The sequence below is a fragment of the Vipera berus genome, assembly GCF_964194415.1.
Source record: "Vipera berus genome assembly, chromosome: 5".
Classification (NCBI taxonomy): domain Eukaryota; kingdom Metazoa; phylum Chordata; class Lepidosauria; order Squamata; family Viperidae; genus Vipera; species Vipera berus.
This window is the reverse complement of record NC_138207.1, coordinates 101327712-101346541: the sequence shown is the minus strand read 5'-3', so window position 1 is coordinate 101346541 and position 18830 is coordinate 101327712. Positions and strand designations below refer to the sequence as shown.

General features: G+C 39.3%; 1 protein-coding gene across 1 annotated transcript in view; it reads right to left on the bottom strand.

The window, feature by feature from the left end:
• The window catches only part of LRMDA (leucine rich melanocyte differentiation associated), a gene marked incomplete at its 3' end in the record, with an annotated part of 274214 nt that overhangs the window by 160694 nt on the left and 94690 nt on the right, over positions 1–18830 (bottom strand). The gene's annotated exons all lie outside the window — the stretch shown is intronic.

Here is an 18830-nt window from a genome sequence, read left to right as displayed (position 1 = left end):
TACAAGGTTCCATCCAAAAAAGGTGCCGGTACTCCGTTCTGAGCGTTCTATGAGGAAAAAAGCCCTGGATATAGATATAGGTATAGATATAGAGATAGAGATAGAGATAGAGATAGAGATAGAGATAGAGATAGAGATAGAGATAGAGATAGAGATAGAGATGATATATAGATATATAGATATAGATATAGATATAGATATAGATATAGATATAGATGTAGATGTAGATGTAGATGTAGATGTAGATGTAGATGTAGATATATAGATATAGATATATATCTCCTCGGAAGCCATAAACTAAATAAATGTTTTTCAACCTTGACAAATTTTAAGAGGTGTGGACTTCAACTCCCAGAATCTCCCAGTCAGTAAAATTGAGAAACACTGATCGAAGTCTTTTTTTATTTTTCTTTCCTGGTGCTCATCATGAACACATTTTGTGGTATTGCTGTCTGCACAGCAGGTTTTAAGGTTATAAGAATGGCTGAAATCTGCAAAAAGAAAAGAATGATTCTTTGGGGGCAGGTTAGGGAGTTAAAAAAACAAGTCACCACCAAGCATCTAAATTAAAATGCAACTTGCAAATATAACACGTCTCCTCCCTCTTCTAGTTTATCTACTAAATCTGACATAATGAAACCATTAGATTTATAAAAGGGACCGTTCACTCACACATTTTTTCCCCACGACGCTCACAAACACTGATGCTACCCCAATACAGTTATCATAAAACAGTATATCATGATTCTATAAGTTTCCATCGCCGACTTTTAATCTTTACCGAGATTAATCTTTACCAACTATCATTAGACTAGAATACATTTTAGGTCTGTTGTGGTGTCACTGAGGAAATATTGTCTGCATCAGGCTTAGCCTCTCTGCTTTCAACCCGAGTCTCTTCTAATTAAATACAGTATCTGACATCATTTCAATGTTGAGTATTTTGAAAATACTCAAACGCAAATAATGTCCCGGTTAAAACTCTGCAAAACTACATCACATTTTAGGACTGTGCATCCTGAACTTTTCTTTTTTTCTTTTCTTTTTGATGTGTCTTATTAATTGTGAAGGGACGCGGTGGCTCAGTGGGTTAGGACGCTGAGCTTGTTGATCAGAAGGTCGGCAGTTTGGCGGGTCGAATCCCCGAGCGCCTGTAACTCATCCCAGCTTCTGCCAACCTAGCAGTTCGAAAGCACGTAAAAACACAAGTAGAAAAATAGGGACCACTACGGTGGGAAGGTAACAGCGTTCTGTGCGCCTTTGGCATCTAGTCATGCCGGCCACATGACCACGGAGACGTCCTCGGACAAGCGCTGGCTCTTCGGCTTTGAAGAGTCGGAAACGACTAGCACGCATGTGTGGGGGAACCTTTACCTTTACCTTTTTATTAATTGTGAGGATCAAAAGGGAATCATCAAGCCATGTAAACAAGCCACAGTCTTCTCCTGTTGGCTCCTCTGAGGAGCACATGCAGAAATATGCAGAATACAGAGTGCAAAGGGGCCTCTTCTAGTCCAACCCCTTGTTCAACCAGGAGACCCCAGACCAGGGGTCTTCAAACGTGGCCCTTTTATGACTTGGGGACTTCAACTCTCAGAATTCCTCAGCCAGGAACGCGTGCCTGGCTGAGGAATCCTGGGAGTTGAAGTTCCCAAGTCAAGCAGGAGCCCCTAGACCATTTCAATCAATGAATCAATCCATCCATCCATCAATCAATCAAAATAGAGTTGGAAGTGGCCATGGAGATCTTCTAGTCTAACTCCCTGCTCAGGCAGGAGACCCCATACCAGTCCAGAAAAATGGTTGTCCAGTCTTATCTTGAAAGCCTCCAGTGATGGAGTGCCCACAGCTTCTAGAGGCAAGCTGATTAATGGTTCTCACTGTCAGGAAACTTCTCCTTAGTTCTAGATTGGATCTCTCTTTGATAACCTTCCATCTGTACACTGCCCTTGATTATATACAATGCTATCTAGCTATCATTTATTATGTAATGTTACTTTTATTTCTTGACTTGGCTCTTCAAAGCATCTAAGCCATCGGCTATTGTCACATATTGTGGATAATGCCTGCTGGTGCATGAATATTAAATACAGTTGCTCCTAATCAATAGGACTGACTTTCCCATTAATATTCTCCTGCTGTTCACTCTGTGTATCTTGCCTTAGAAAAAGAAAGCAAATAAAGAATATGGAATTTTATTTGCATTTTTTTAAAAAAAGATGTAGGACTGGAATAAAAGGTTATTCTCTCTCTCTCTCTCTGTATCTCTCTGTATCTCTCTGTCATACTTGCTATCCTGAGTTATTCATAATTTATGACTGTGGCAAAATGGGCAGCAGATAAATTTAATAAATAAGTAAAATAGATAACAAAGGCAGGATAGCAAAATCTAAATAATAATAATAATAATAATAATAATAATAATAATAATAATAATAATAATAATAATAATAATAATAATAATAATAATAATAATAATAATAATAATAATAAAAAAAAATACAATTCTTCCATAAAAGGAAGGAATCCTTCTGTTTTTGGTGAGATGCTTGAATCCGACTTGTAGGCCAATTTAATAAACATTTCATTCCACATTGCAACTAAACCTAGATAGACGATCTGAGAAACAATCACATGTGGTTTCTTGTACTCGGTGTTATTTTATAGACTTTTTTCACTGACTCTTTATTCCTACTATGCTGAGTGAAAGCACCAGAATAGCGAAGGACAAAAAGAAAGAAATTATAAAGGATTTCCTATTAGTAAACACTATCTGGAGCAATACATGAATTTTGTTGCGCTTTGATTTCAGATTTTGCTCAAAAGCGGGGGGGGGGGAATACAAGTTCATCACAACTCACGAGATGCAAAGAAATGCAACTGAATGAGGAGAAATAAAATAAAACAGAAGGCTAGAATGCCAGTTCTTTATATGCACTCTTCAAAATATTAAAAAAGTTCATCCCGGTGAGAACATACAGCTTACATCACGCTACACAAATATGGAAAGCAAACATTTTAAACCGCTAAAATAATGGCTATCGCCATTGTGTATAGAGAAATTATTAAGTAAAAAATCACTTAAATAGAAATTGTCCAGCTGTTACAACAGACCTTTGCAATGATAGCAATTTTCTCAGGCAGATAGTCCTTTTGCGCATCAGACAACTTCCTGCAATTAAGGGATAATCCCACTTTATAATTCCGTGATTTAGAACTCTTTCTTCTACATTGCAATCCACGTGGAACCTCACAGCCAGCTCTTTTTATTCCAATGTTGCTCCATGAAACCCACAACTGCCCTATTGTCCAATCTATATTTTGAGCTGAAACAAATCTGGGCTAGGAAATAGACATTAACCATAATAGGAAGCCAAAAACTGTTATGCTTTGAAAAATGTGTGGCTAAAACACATCATGCAATCATTATTTTTGTTATCTTCACTTTTTAATCAATTAGATTTTGGCAAAGTGTGGTTATCGTGAGGAGGAAGCCATACAGTACGAAGAACAAATAGGTTGCCTCATTCATATCTATGTAGGTCAATTTTTTCCCCCTGATATTCATCAAAACTGGCACATCAGTTCAAAGAAGCTTCTTGAACAAGAAAATTGAATGTATGGGAGCATACAAAGGTCCACATTTTAAAAAAATGTATGGAGCAATTTTTGAAAAAAGGAGGCAAGGAAGGGAAAAATAAAGAAAAATAAACACAGAAATGAGTAAAGGGAACGTACAAATCTCAAATACATGTTAATTTTTCTTTCAGCTTTTCATCTGTTAAGTTTTAAATCCTAGATATATCATATCATTTGGAAAACTGCAGACCGTTAAAATAAAAATAATATGGGGATATCAATAGCAGCAATCAACACAAGGTAAATCATAAAACGAGATTTACAGTAAATTCTACCCAAGCAGCTCGAAATCCATTTTCATCTAATAGATCATAGAAAAGTTAGAATATTCACATTTTAAGTAAAGAGAAACGTATTTTGGATATTGTACAAGGCCATATGGGATCATGACTCCCAAATTGAATTAAATTACTTTGTTACATTGATATCGGAAGATTTACATATGAAGTTATTTCAGACATTAATTCGTGCTCAAAATAACACAGTAATAGAATAATGGAGCTGGAAGGGACCCTGGAGGTCTTCTAGTCCAACCCCTGCTCATGCAGGAAACCTTAGAACAGGGGTCTTCCAACTTGGCCTTTTTATGACCTGTGGACTTCAACTCCCAGAATTCCTCAGCCAGGCACACTGGCTGAGGAATTCTGGGAAGTGAAGACCACAAGTCATAAAAGAGCCAAGTTGGAAGACCCCTGCCCTAGACCATTTCAGATAGGTTGGCTAATTATGTTCATACTCCTGCAACATAATTAACCATCCTTCTGCAACCACACAAAACAATAGCTTCTGGCTAATTAAACAATGAAACAATGCGTGTTGTTTTCAGCTTACACCGTGCAAGCAAGTAAGAACTGGTAGGATCTGAAAACAGAGACCACGAAAGCAAAAGGAGAAGCTAAAGACCCCCCCCCAAAAAAAAGTCTGGATAGTGGATGGGGTAGCACCTGGAGACCGCAGAAGAGAAGAGAAAGACGTGGAGGGAAAAAAATCACAAAAGACAAAGAAGTACCGCAAAACTCTTTCAAATGTTATGTTCAAAGTTTTTTATTTTATTTATTTATTTTTTATTTTAATTCCATTTATATCCCGCCCTTCTCCGAAGACTCAGGGCGGCTTACAAGCTTAGCAGTAGCCTTCATTCTATGTATATGCCTGCTTATTAGGGCTTTCACACACACCCCAGTGGCATTATTACAAAGTCAGCTTAATTGCCCCCAACAATCTGGGTCCTCATTTTACCTACCTGGGAAGGATGGAAGGCTGAGTCAACCTTGAGCCTGGTGGGACTCGAACCTGCAGTAATTGCAGGCAGCTGTTGTTACTTAAGGAGGCATTAGCCCACTGCTCCACCAAGGCTACATAGTTGCCTGGGGGAGAAAAAAAAGGGGGGGAGAGTTACAGTCCAGTTCCGAAGGTCCGACGCTTGGCTCTCCCCCGATCATATGACAACGTATGATCAGGGGTTTTGGTGTGGCTGCTTTCACGGCAGCACCCCGTGATCCCGTTTGCCCCGTTTCATGACAGCTTCAGCAAGAACCACGCCACAGCGAAAAGTGGATTCCTTTCACGCAAAGATCCCCACCTTTTCCAGCTTTGCAGACCGGTGGGGAGTTGGGGAAGGAGAGGGAATGGTGACCTATGGATCACGCAAGTGGAGCTGGGTGTGTGCGTGGGTGCCCTGGGACTCAGTGGGCACGCTATTTATTTAATGTTCATGACGTTCCAGTTATGCTCGGTGCATTGCCTTAATGACCGCCAGAAAAAAGGACCATAAAATTGGGCTGGTCACCTGATGGACCCAATTTGCATGCCTATTTTACCGTTGTATCTCGAGGATTACCTGTGTGTGATAGCAACTTCACGTTCTCTCTGGGGTTTCCAAACAAACTCAAGAGGCTGCTTTTTCTTGATTAAATCAGTCTGTTAGACCCTCTGGATCCAGGATTGTCTATGGAAGAATCTCTCTCTATAGTCAGTAAACGAGGATCCTTCTAGTTCTGCAACTGCTACCCCCTAGTTGGTAGGGAGGAGGTGACCTGTTGTTGTAGCCTACAGCAATAGCGACAGCACTTAGACCTATATACCACTTCACAGTGCTTTGCAGCTCTCTCTCAGCCTCTTGCCCCCAACCATCTGGGTCCTCATTTACCAACCTCGGAAACATGGAAGGCTGAGTCAACCTTCAGACGGCCATGATTGAACTGCTGGCAGTGGGCAGAGTCAGCCTGCAATGCTGCATTCTAACCACTGCACCACCGTGGGAAGGAAGGAAGGAAGGAAGGAAGGAAGGAAGGAAGGAAGGAAGGAAGGAAGGAAGGAGGGAGGGAGGGAGGGAGGGAGGGAAGGGAGGGAGGGAGGGAGGGTAGCAATAGCACTTATATACTGCTTTACAGCCCTCTTTAAGCAGTTTACAGAGAGCTTAAATCTGAATCCTCATTTTACCAACCCAGTGAGAATCAAACTGCCAGCAGCTGGCAGTTGGCAGAATTAGCCTGCAGTGCTGCCTTCTAACCATGGTGCCACCACAGCGCAGGACCAATAAAGATAGCTGTGGTGTTTCTTGCGGTGACTGTTTCCTGACCAGGCCCTCTTCAACCACCTAACATTTAACCCATTGTCATGTTGGGTTTTTCCTTACCTCTCGTTATTGCTCATAGGAGGCAGGATGTGTAAGCTAGTATATCCATATGTAGACAGGGATCGATTAATTTGATATATGGGAGGCCTTATTTTACTGGCAATTAATTTTGAACAGTAGTTATCAATTTATTTATTTATTTATTTATTTTGTCTTGGCCTCCGATTTTTTAGGCAAACCTATTGCTGGTCTCTCTAATTCATAAAATACTCAGTTGAGGCATAGACCATTTTCAGCATAGTTGCTGAAATTGAAAATGATAAACATGAAAAATGTGTCTGATTTAATGTTTGCAAATTTTCTGCATAACTATGGCAACACACCATGGAATAAAACATTTTACCCCTCTGAATTATTAGCAGCTTTCCAGAAATTAATGTCTGGTGTTACTATTGCAATTAAAATTTAAAGATATATACAGTAACGTACTAACCAAACATATCACAAGTAAAGACTGAAACATTTCAGTAAATAATTGTAAAAAGTAAGCTTTGGTCAGTTATTCATCTGATACATGATATTATTGTCCTATATATTCTATATTACATTTAACTCCCCCCCCCTTCCTCCAGATAAGTAGAACAACTTGAGTAACTTAACACGTTAATATTTCAATTTTTAAAAATCACTTCTTCCCATATCTCACCCCTTATCATTTATGAAGATATAAAAACTCAGCATTCAGTCTTAATCAGCCAAAATGTGATTCTGTTCAGATGTCCAAACACACTTGGCCAATAAAGAATCTGTTCCGTTCTGTTCCATTCCATTCCATTCCGTTCCGTTGTGTTTCATTCTCTGTTCTGTTCTGTTCTGTTTTATTGAAATCCAGCTTCAAGAAAGGAAAAGTGGCCACTGGTTTGCTTTGTTGTTGTGAAATTGTGAGTCTTGAAGCTACAGGAGTGAAGCTCTTTGACCGTCTCCATGAAGCATGGCTGAAATTGTTTCCTTCAAGTGAAGAAAACAGAGGTGGGGATTGGACAGCTCCAAAGGGCTCTGCTTCTTTCAGTTAAATTTCTGGAACAAGTAGAGACTCACCCATGACAAAAATACACCCAATTAACCTAATGCAATATTTGAGCTACAATTCATGGGTGTACTTTGAGTTAAGCAAGGGCTTGTACATATGACCTTCTACAGACTGAGATAGTCTACTCTTCTTTTTTCACATACCTTGCTAAAAAATACTCCTAGCCAGTTCTGTCCTCCTCATGATCCTTTGAACTCAGACTTTTGTAACTCAAGAGCATCCTGCTGTGAGTATAAGTGAATGCGGCAGTGTTTAGTTGTTTTTCGGATTAAATTTATTGCAAACATGCACGTTCTCGACAGCAGATTAAAAAAAAACACCAAGAAACAACGGAGCACGCCAGAGAAAGTCCAAAGGAGCCAATTTCTTTGTAAAAGCACCTGATGGACACTGTGACAGCCTGATTGCCTTCCACCGCCGATTTTGGGAGCATGTGAAAAATACTGTGCACTGCTGGCTGGTATGTGGTCCAAAATGACTCATAAATCTTCCTTTATCTCCGCTGCGGTGTTAGCAGAAAAGGATGAACTACGTTTTTCTCCCCCATCTCATTCACATGTCTATCTGTCTGTTAGCTGTGCCCTTGAGCAAAGATTACTGATGCCCTTACCTTTGATGTATGACACATCAGAAGCAGCAGCTTTTCATCAAGTGAATTAATCTGGGAAATGTAAACCTACCTGCGTGTCTCTTTGTAACTTCCCACAATTCTTTTGTGCACTCTCCTGAGCCAGGCAGAAGTTCAATAGTGGGAAAATTATTCTCCAATGAAGCAAATTTGCCACTTATGTTTAAAATACAGGCTAAATTATCTTGAAAGCGTTTAAAAAGGACGCTCGTCACCAAACAGATCCCTGGCGTTCTGGGGAAGGAGACGTGCCAGCTTCAGCCTTGAGGGCTGCATAATTTGCTGGGGATTCCTCTGATCTTGCATTGTTCATTATGATATTGCCATAGAGCAAAACCGTTTGGGGTGTTGATCAATGAAGAGGAAGCTTCATGTGACAGCTGTCTTTCCTCCACGCTGATACTCTATCAGCTCAATCTGGAAACCGTGCACTTCTCTGTAAAGATGGCATTATGCATTGGGGCAAATTTCTCCCACAAATTAAATCTGTTACACGGTGGCGGCGTACTCTTTCTTTTCCTTCCCTCCCCTTTTATCAGACACAATAAACAGAGGTAGCTTTCAATCCTATCATTTCCAGGATGTCCATCGGATAACCCCAGCTAATTATCCCAATCTTGACAGCCGACACCCCAGCTCTTTATTTCTGATTTTATTTGCTTTGCTTTCCCTCAACCTGCATAAAAATGTAGCTCCAAACAACTCCGCTTTACGCTGACAAGCTTCTGCAAAATCAATCACCTCTGGGGTGTTGGAACTATTTATCCAAGGACTGCATCTGCCTATAAACCGCAAAGCTATTCTTCCCTTCAATTGTTCCGTATTTATTAAACCTCTTAGTAAAACAAAGTGACAGAACTATAAACTTCTAGGTATAATTTTCACGGAATTGGCTTAAGAGGGACTTGTAAAAATAGGATTAATGGCATAAAACGTACAATATATAAATACAGCCCTTAGGAAAATGGAGGAGTGAGGGAAAAATATCGAGCAATTTCATCTCTAGTTCTGAAAGCTGTGGTATTATAGGGTAATATTTCCTTAATGTTAGACTTCATTAACCCTAAGATAATCTCTCATAAATTTGGCTCATTTTTAAAGTGAAAAAAATATGTTTATTAAACTACTGAATATGTTTATGAAAACAAGACATAATCTACTGCCATAAACTTCTTGTCTTTATCTGAATAATCAAGCACCTCATAAATAAAATATCAGAGAAAGTGAGTGCTAAAATTCATTACCATAATCGCTGGGCTTATTCATCATCTATCTCATTAACAGTCCTTCTCCTTCTTGAATAAATGGGTTCTTAGTCTAACAGAGCAAAACCATTTACAAGACAAAATGCTAAGCTGCTTTTTCTCATTTTCCCTTATCTGCGCCTGACTTTCTTAAATTAATTCTTCTCCTAAATCTTATTGTTTCTTTCCAGTGTAACTCAGCACATCAGAGGCCTTGAAAGAAATGTAAGCTGAAGAAATAGGTCTGTAGAGTATAAGTTAATTAGAGATCTAAGTGACTGGGGATGAGATTTGATGGCATGTGGTGCCAGAGAGAATTTAAGAAACTAATCTTCATTTAAAATGTTTGAAAATAGAGCACCAAATATGAAGTGAAGAGGGCTCCAATTTCATCCCCGCCGCAGCAATATTTTCATTCTGGGGCTTATTTAAAAGTAACATGCTGGTAGAAGACGCCAGTTGCTCCTTAGAACAATTATTACTCAGCAAAATCTAAAATAAAACAATGCAACGTATGCAAAAGTCTTCCATTCTATCTCGTGTTTTTTTTTTCTTGGAACTGTTTGTATGATTGATTGATTGCTTGGTTAAAGGCACTGATGTGCCCAGTGAAAATTTGAGGAGACATCGTATATGTATATGTATACGTATGTGTATGTGTATGTGTATGTGTATGTGTATGTGTATGTGTATGTGTGTGTGAATATGGAGTGGTGGGACTCATTCGCACCAATTCGGCAGAACTGGTAGTTAATTTTTTTTTTGCCCAGGCCCAGAATGGACTTCCGGAAGCAGCATCCATGCAGAGAACCAGTTGTGCACGTATTTGAATCCCACCACTGAGAGAGAGTGTGTGTGTGTGTGTGTGTGTGTGTGTGTGTGTGTGTGTGTGTGTATGGAGAGAGAGAGAGAGAGAGATACACAGACATAGACACAGATAGGATTAGGATTACGTACATACATACATACATATATTTCTCCCTAAAAGAGAATAAAACTCTATTTTATGAATAAGATTGTGGCCATGAAATGCCTCTGGGAAATTCTCATGGGTGAAGAAAGGAATCTAGGTTAGACTTATGCAGAACTGAAAAATAGGCAAACTGATTTTTATTTTATTTTTTGTATTTGACAGCATTGATTTCAGAACTTTCAGAGTGGCATCCATTTAGGTCTGTCCAAGATGGTGACCCTTTTTTTGGCCTTCTCTTGATGAAGCCCAATCTTCTGTCGCTTGGGATGTTCTGGAGAAGATCTGGAGAAGCTGCTAAAATGTTCTTCTCTCCCAAATCCTATGGAATACTAGGAAAAGATCACCAGATTTCCAAAGTTTTCCATATTTGGAATTAACACTTCTAGATTGCAAAAATCCCAGGGAATATGTAATTAATCTAACCAATCATAGCAGTAGGAATTGTTCATCTATGCCAAAAACAGTAGCAGAAAATAAGCAGAAAACAACTTGTTTATATTTAACATTCAAAATTGTGGCTATTAAAACCATTTCCTTGAAGATCATTATAATTAAGTATCTGACTTTATTTTACTTAAGCAAATAGAGAACCTATTTCATTTTACTGCCATTTTTATACTTTGCACTTATTTTAGACATTTAATCTAATTATTTTTTTCCAGAGATCATTTTACTGCTAATAAATGAGAGACATGAAAAATTAAATTGCGTAATAAAGCAGGAACAGGATTTAGTTAACAAGATACAGTGCTCCTGAGAAATGGGGTAGATTTAAAATTATGTAAAAAAAATATTGCCCAACACAATTAGGAATGTTTCTAGATTTTAAAATATGAATGAAAATACATGGAACTTAACGGTAGAGTGTTAACATGACTTACAGATAATAGTAAGGAAAGCTAGGAAATAAACAAAAATTCTGCATAGCACTGCATTACTTTGGAACTAAAATTGTTAATAAATGCATCAAATCCTATATAGATACCATGTATTTTACATATGTCTTTGGATTTTCCAGTTAGAGACTATATAAATGATTAGTAGGATCAACTTTAGCATGTATAGCTTTTATTTTTTAAAAAAAAAACTGTAACTGTTATAGGTGGGCAAAAAAGGCAAGCTTCCTGTTTTCAAAGGATGTGGCCATATTCTTTTTTAAAATAATAGTATACATAATTTATGTTACACATACAGTATACGGTACATAATTTATATTAATATACCCGCCACATAACACAAACATAAAATTCCTGAAAGCAAAGACAAAAACAACTCTGGATAGTTTTGGCAGTACTTGGAGACAGCAGAATAGAAGAGAAAGAACTGGAAATACAAAATACGAAGGCCTGCAAATAGTAGTAAAACAACTGTGGCAAAAGGAAGCCAAGATAGTACCAATAGGCACCTAGGGGTCAATCCCAAAACATCTGGAGAACTTGAACACCATCATCATCCCCAAAATCAGCGTTGGTCAACTGCAAAAGGTAGCTTTACTTGGAACAGCCTGTGTTCTGGGACGATACCTTTAACACCATGAAACAACAAGAACAGAGCCTTGGTGGAGCAGTGGGCTAATGCCTCCTTAAGTAACACCAGCTACCTGCAATTAGTACAGGTTCGAGTCCCACCAGGCTCAAGGTTGACTCAGCCTTCCATCCTTCCGAGGTAGGTAAAATGAGGACCCAGATTGTTGGGGGCAATTAAGCTGACTTTGTAATAATGCCGCTTGGGTGTGTGTGTGTGAAAGCCCTAATAAGCAGGCATTATACATAGAATGAAGGCTACTGCTAAGCTTGTAAGCTGCCCTGAGTCTTCGGAGAAGGGCAGGATATAAATGGAATTAAAAAAAAAAATAACAACATCTGTCTAGCTTTGGGAAGAACTGAATAAGTGGACAAAAATGGCAAATCCAGTCTAAACACCTGGCTGACTATGCAACCAACTGTAACCACAATAATAATAATGGGAATATTAACAATGGATGGGAACTAACCAAGGAGAGAAGCAACCTGGAATTAAGCAGAAACTTCCTGACAGTGAGGACAATCAACCAGAGGAACAGAAGTTGCCTCCAGAAATCGTGGGCGCTCCATCACTGGAGGCTTTTAAGAAGAGACTAGACAGTCCCTTGTCTGAGATGGTATAGGTTCCCCTGCTTGAGCAGGGGGCTGGACTAGAAGACCTCCAAGGTCCCTTCCAGCTATATTCTGATTGATTGTGTTTTATATCTGTTCATTAATTTTACTATTAATATTTAATAATTTTGGTCACCACCTTACAAAAAAGATGTTGAGACTCTGGAAAGAGTACAGAGAAGAGCAACTAAGATGATTAAAGGCCTGGAGACTAAAACATATGAAGAACGGTTGCAGGATTTGGGAATGGCCAGTCTAGAGAAAAGAAGGACTAGGGGGGGACATGATAGCAGTCTTCCAGTATTTGAGGGGCTGCCACAAAGAAGAGAACATTATTCTCCAAAGCACCAGAAGGCAGGACAAGAAACAATGGATGGAAACTAATCAAGGAGAGAACCAACCTAAGACTAAGGAGAAATTTCCAGACCGTGAGAAGAATCAACCAGTGGAACAGAAGTTGCCTTCAGAAGTTGTGGGAGCTTCATCACTGGAGGCTTTCAAAAAGAGACTGGGCAGCCATTTGTCTCAAATTGTATAGGGCCTCCTGCTGGAGCAGCGGGGTGGACTAGAAGATCTTAAAGGTCCCTTCCAGCTCTATTCTATTCTGACTAACCTTGGGATAAGAAATGTAATGAATTGTTGCACACACAGGGGAAAAAATGGTTAATGTTACATAACTCCACTAATGATAAACTTCTGTTATTAGGGTTTGTCACTACAAGATTCAGTTGTGCAGGGTTCAGCCTACTCTTTCCCCTGGAATACTCCTTTTCATTGAAAAAGCAATAATCTTAACTATGATTTACTGAAGCAGCCCATTTAATACTTGATATTTAGGTTTAAGTATCAAGATTATAATACTGTCGTGGGGGGGGGGAAACACCAACCCACAATTCAGTGTAGTTTCTTAAATAACACAGGTTAAATCCACAGATTGTATTAAGGGGAAATTGAAAATGAATAATTTCTCTGATTTTTTTTCTTCAGCTAACCGGAAAAAGAATAATCTTTAACATTCCTCTCATTTAGCACATCTGTAGGTTATACTTTCCTGGTGTACTATTTACTTTTATTTATTTATTTTTTTAAGAAAAGGTCACCTCCTGGATAACTTTTCTGTGGGTACTGACACCCTACTGATTTTGAAAGAATAAGAAATCAAGGGGTGCGGGAGAGGGTTTATCTTCCAGGGGGGAAAAAGAGAGAGAAAACAGCCATGCTAATGTTTTTCCTTGTGCGGTGTTTGTTTTGGCTGCTTTTTACTAGCATGAATAGCACTAACAGAAGACAACTGAGATCAGTTGGAACTGTAATTCTGAAACCACAGAATAGCTTACATAGGAGATATTGTCACCCGTTTTCTTTATTAAACATATTTTTTTTCCTTTTAAAAACCGTCAGCCGCCCGCCCCCCCAAGAAGCAAAAAGAACATGTGGAATTACTTTTCAGCAGCTTCCTTTATTGCTCCTGACCTGTAGACAGACTCTTGCTAGGATATAGCAAAGTATTTGCATCAATATAGATATAAATCTGAGAATTGCCAGAGAATGCAAGCCCCTCCCTGCTGGGAATCCAGGCTACATTCCACGACAAACATTGGAGACTGCATAGATAAAACCAGATTCATCTAAATAAAACCAATGCAGAACCTATTAAAAGACCACTGCTGGATGTTACATATGTTAAACGGGATTTGTTATTATTATTTTGGATCCTTGAAGATAGATAGATAGATAGATAGATAGATAGATAGATAGATAGATAGATAGATAGATAGATAGATAGATAGATAGATAGATAGATAGATAGATAGATAGATAGATAGATAGATAGATAGGATGGCATAGGATAGGATAGGATAGGATAGGATAGGATAGGATAGGATAGGATAGGATAGGATAGGATAGGATAGGATAGGATAGGATAGGATAGGATAGGATGATTAGATAGATAGATGATAGATAGATAGATAGATAGATAGATAGATAGATAGATAGATAGATAGATAGATAGATGGATGGATGGATGGATGGATGGATGGATGGGATGGGATGGGATGGCATAGGATAGGATAGGATAGGATAGGATAGGATAGGATAGGATAGGATAGGATAGGATAGGATAGGATAGGATAGGATAGGATAGGATAGGATAGGATAGATAGGATGATTAGATAGATAGATGATAGATGATAGATAGACAGATAGACAGATAGACAGATAGACAGACAGACAGACAGACAGACAGATAGATAGATAGATAGATAGATAGATAGATAGATAGATAGATAGATAGATAGATAGATAGACAACCTTTATTGTCATTTTTTTACTGTGGGCACAACCGCACACATTAAAAATGAAATTTATTTGCCTGCTCTCAAAGTGTACACATACATAACACACATTTAAACATACTATGTACAACATATGTATAGACCTACACCCTTACATATAAGTAACATATAAATGTTAATCACTTTCCATCTTGACTACATAACGATAACGATCTCTTTGGTTTTTCCAATGTTTAAAACTAGGCTGTTCTCCTTACACCAGTTCACCAAACCCTCAACCTCCTCGTGGTAAGCACCCTCATTGTCATCTTGAATAAGGCCCACTACTGTTGTATCATCCGCAAACTTCACAATATGGTTGGTGGCAAACCTAGCACAACAGTCATGGGTCAAGAGGCTGAACAGCAGTGGACTTAGGTCGCAGCCCTGAGGAGAACCTGTGCTCAAGAAAATGGTGTCAGAAATATTTGTTCCAGCTTGTACATACTGGGGCCTGTTAGTAAGAAAATCAAGAATCCAGTTGCACAAAATATTCATAAGGCATTCGATTCTGTTCATTGGGGATTCATGAACGATGTCTAGCAAGGTCACACTACAGTCCCTAATTTGACAAAAATATTTTAAAAATTTATTGGCCACTGGTAACAATCATAAAGGGACACGGTGGCTCAGTGGGTTAGGACGCTGAGCTTGTCGATCAGAAGGTCGGCAGTTTGGTGGGTCGAATCCCGAGTGCCGTGTAGCAGAGTGAGCGCCTGTTACTCGTCCCAGCTTCTGCCAACCTAGCAGTTTGAAAGCACGTAAAAATGCAAGTAGAAAAATAGGGACCACTACAGTGGGAAGGTAACAGCGTTCCGTGCGCCTTTGGCGTTTAGTCATGCCGGCCACATGACCACGGAGATGTCCTCGGACAAGCGCTGGCTCTTCGGCTTTGAAACGGAGATGAGCACCGGCCCCTAGAGTCGGAAACGACTAGCACGCATGTGCGGGGGAACCTTTACCTTTACCTTTAACAATCATAAAGCGCTAATAAGGCAAATTCAAAAGTAATAATACAGTGGCAAAAGGAATGAACCAAGTTTTGCTCTCCCTCCCTTCATTTTGCCATTATGAACTAAAACAACTTATATAGAAAATCATAAGAAGAAAAAATTCTTGGAGCAAAATTGATAATGCCAGTTATAACATTGTCTTACACACAGGTGATAAAAAAAATTTGACGGCATCTTATCACTTAAACTGCATATAAATTGCAATCATCTGAGAGGCTGCTGGCTGAACTATAAATTATATAAATCAACATTATTATGCTTTTTTCCCCCCAAAGAACCATTGACTGTAGAATATAAAACATTAGCCATTTGGATATTATACTGTTTTTGGAGGTTATCCAAACTTGAAGAGATTATTCATAATTAATTGTAGAGAAGCTTGAAAACAATGTAAGCAAAATAGGACAAAATGAGAGGGGGGGGGAAATCTATTTTGGCAACCACAATTGAGAGCACTAAGTCAGTAGTTAAATGAAGTGGTCACTAAGTGAAACCACAGCTGTGTTTATAATCTGTCTTCAGATTTCCTTTGCTTTACAGACCTGTAGAGGCCGTAAGTGTGAGAACTGGTTGCAAAATCACTTTTTCATCACTGTTGTAACTATGAACAGTCACTAAACAAGACAGCCTGTACAGGTAATCCTTGACTTAAAACAGTTCATGTAGCGACTGTTCAAAGTTAGAATGGCACTGAAAAAGTGACTTGTGACCATTTTTCACACTTATGACCACTGCATCATCCCTACGATCAGGTGATCAAAATTCAGAGGCTTGGCAACTGACTCGTGACAGTTGTGGTGAGTCACGTGATCCCCTTTTGCAAACTTCTGACAAGCAAAACTTACTTCACAAATGTCTCATTTAGCGACATAAATGTTGGGTTTGACACCTGTAAACAAGGACTCTCCATAACATTGGCCACATAACTAATTCTGTCTTAGTTCAACGGCAAAAGAATAATTTTATTTCTCATCTAAGCAATCTGAAATTTAAAAATAAATCCTTTCTCTGGGGATCACATAAGGTGAGGTATCCCAAACCTGGCTTGCTATGTTAGCTATCAAAATGAGCGTGATTAACAGTGAAAGGAACATGAACTGCAAGGGAAATGGAAAAATATGACACACTTTTCTGAAAGTATTGTCCCCTATAAATGCCTCCTTTGGGTTAACAATATCAGTGCTAAACTGAAACTTTAATTAAAGGGTGGAAGTTTGTTCTCCGAGCTTGTGGGTTGGTTTCCAAATGTTTTATTACCAGGCTAGGTAACATCTTCAGTGTAGTTTAGGGAATGTCAGTGTTCTTCGGTTTATAAGGGCTTCAGGTGTGGGTGTGTGGAGTGAGGGTGTTGTGATGGGTCTGACCCAGAGGTAGGCAACCTTGGCTCTTTTATGACTGGTGGACTTCAACTCCCAGAATTCCTGAGCCAGCATGGCTCAGCTTGGAAACCTCTTCCTTTCCCCTCAATATGGCTGGCTCAGGAATTCTGGGAGTTGAAGTCCACCAGTCATAAAGCGGCCTAGGCCTAGGCAACCTTGGCTCTTTTATGACTGGTGGACTTCAACTCCCAGAATTCCTGAGCCAGCATGGCTCAGCTTGGAAACCTCTCCCTTTCCCCTCAATATGGCTGGCTCAGGAATTCTGGGAGTTGAAGTCCACGAGTCATAAAAGAGCCAAGGTTGCCTACCCCTGGGTCAGACCCATCACAAGGCCCTCACTCGACACACCAACACTGACCTCCCCTAAGCTCCACTGAAGATGTTACCTAGCTTGGTAACAAAACCTTTGGAAACCAACCCACAAGCTCAGAAGAACACAACTCCACCCTCATCCTAGACCCCAGCTACAGATATCTGCCACTACTGCAAACGTTAAATAAAGTTTGGAAGTCTAAGTGGATACAACTTGCTTTATATATGTCTCTAGACACACATCATCCATATTTCCCAATGAAAGAGAACAGAATGCAGTAAATAGTTAATAGCATTGATCAAGTCTGCATTCAGCAACGGACTAAAATATATAAACATTAGAACAGCTGTATGCAATGAAATTTCATTTTCATGTATGCCGATTAGTGCACATTCAAAGTGACAATAAAATTATTATTCTATTCTATTGTTCTATTCTGTTCTAACAGGGATCTCCAACCGCTGGTCCACGCCAGAAGCCCCATCCACGGGATGGTCCACGGAAAAACGTCTCTCCATGGAACCGGTCCCTGGTGCCCAAAAAGTATTATAAATTGAAAGTGTGTTTGGGCGTTGGTAACGAATTTGCTTACTTTCAAACAAACTTTCAGTTACATTCTTTTTGGAAAAACACTGAAGATATTAATCACGGTATAAGAAAATATAAGGGTTGGAACTATTGATCGAGGTGGGAAAGACTCTTGACAAAGAAAAATGTGTAACGAAAATGCAAACAGTTAATAATTTCATTTCCTCTGAATCCATATCCCCTAATAGCAGAGAGAGAACATGAAAAACCACACGGAATTTCTCAAATTTTATGTTGGTTCCCAGGAACCCAGAACCACACGAGGAGTTTTTTCAGAGCAGTTTCTTCATTTCTGCTCTCCTATAGACAAATGTCTTGGCAAACTAAACCAGGGCTCCCCAACCACTACGAGCTGTGGCCCATTCAGAACTGGCTACGTGAGCAGATGGCCAGTGCTTGTGCACATGCGTGCAGCTCAACGTCCGCAAGTAGTGGGCCAGTGCACATGTGCGCACATGCGTACAGCACAACTTGAGGGACGGTTCCCCTCTCCCCCCTCTGGCAGGGCTGCCAAGCTGTAAAGATTGGGGACTGCAGGACTAAAGCACTTATCTGCCACTTATCATCCACCACGTTTTCAAATAGGTTATCTAAGAATCAAGTCTTGAATCTATCTTCAAGTTTTCAAGTTAGCAGGCATGCTGGCTGAGGAATTCTGGGAGTTGAAGTCCACAAGCCTTAAATTGGCCAAGTTTGAAGACCCCCGGCTTAGAGAATGGGTGAAGATTTACATAAACTCAGCAATATTTTCATAAGAAGCCAAAAGGTCTACATACAAATAGAAACATTTATAAGATAATCCCTATTGCCTGATTAAACCCCAAATGATCAAGTGGTACCATTCAGATTTTTTTAAAAAAAAAACTCACCATACTTTCTCAATATCTTTACTCTCAAAATCTAAGCAGGCTTAT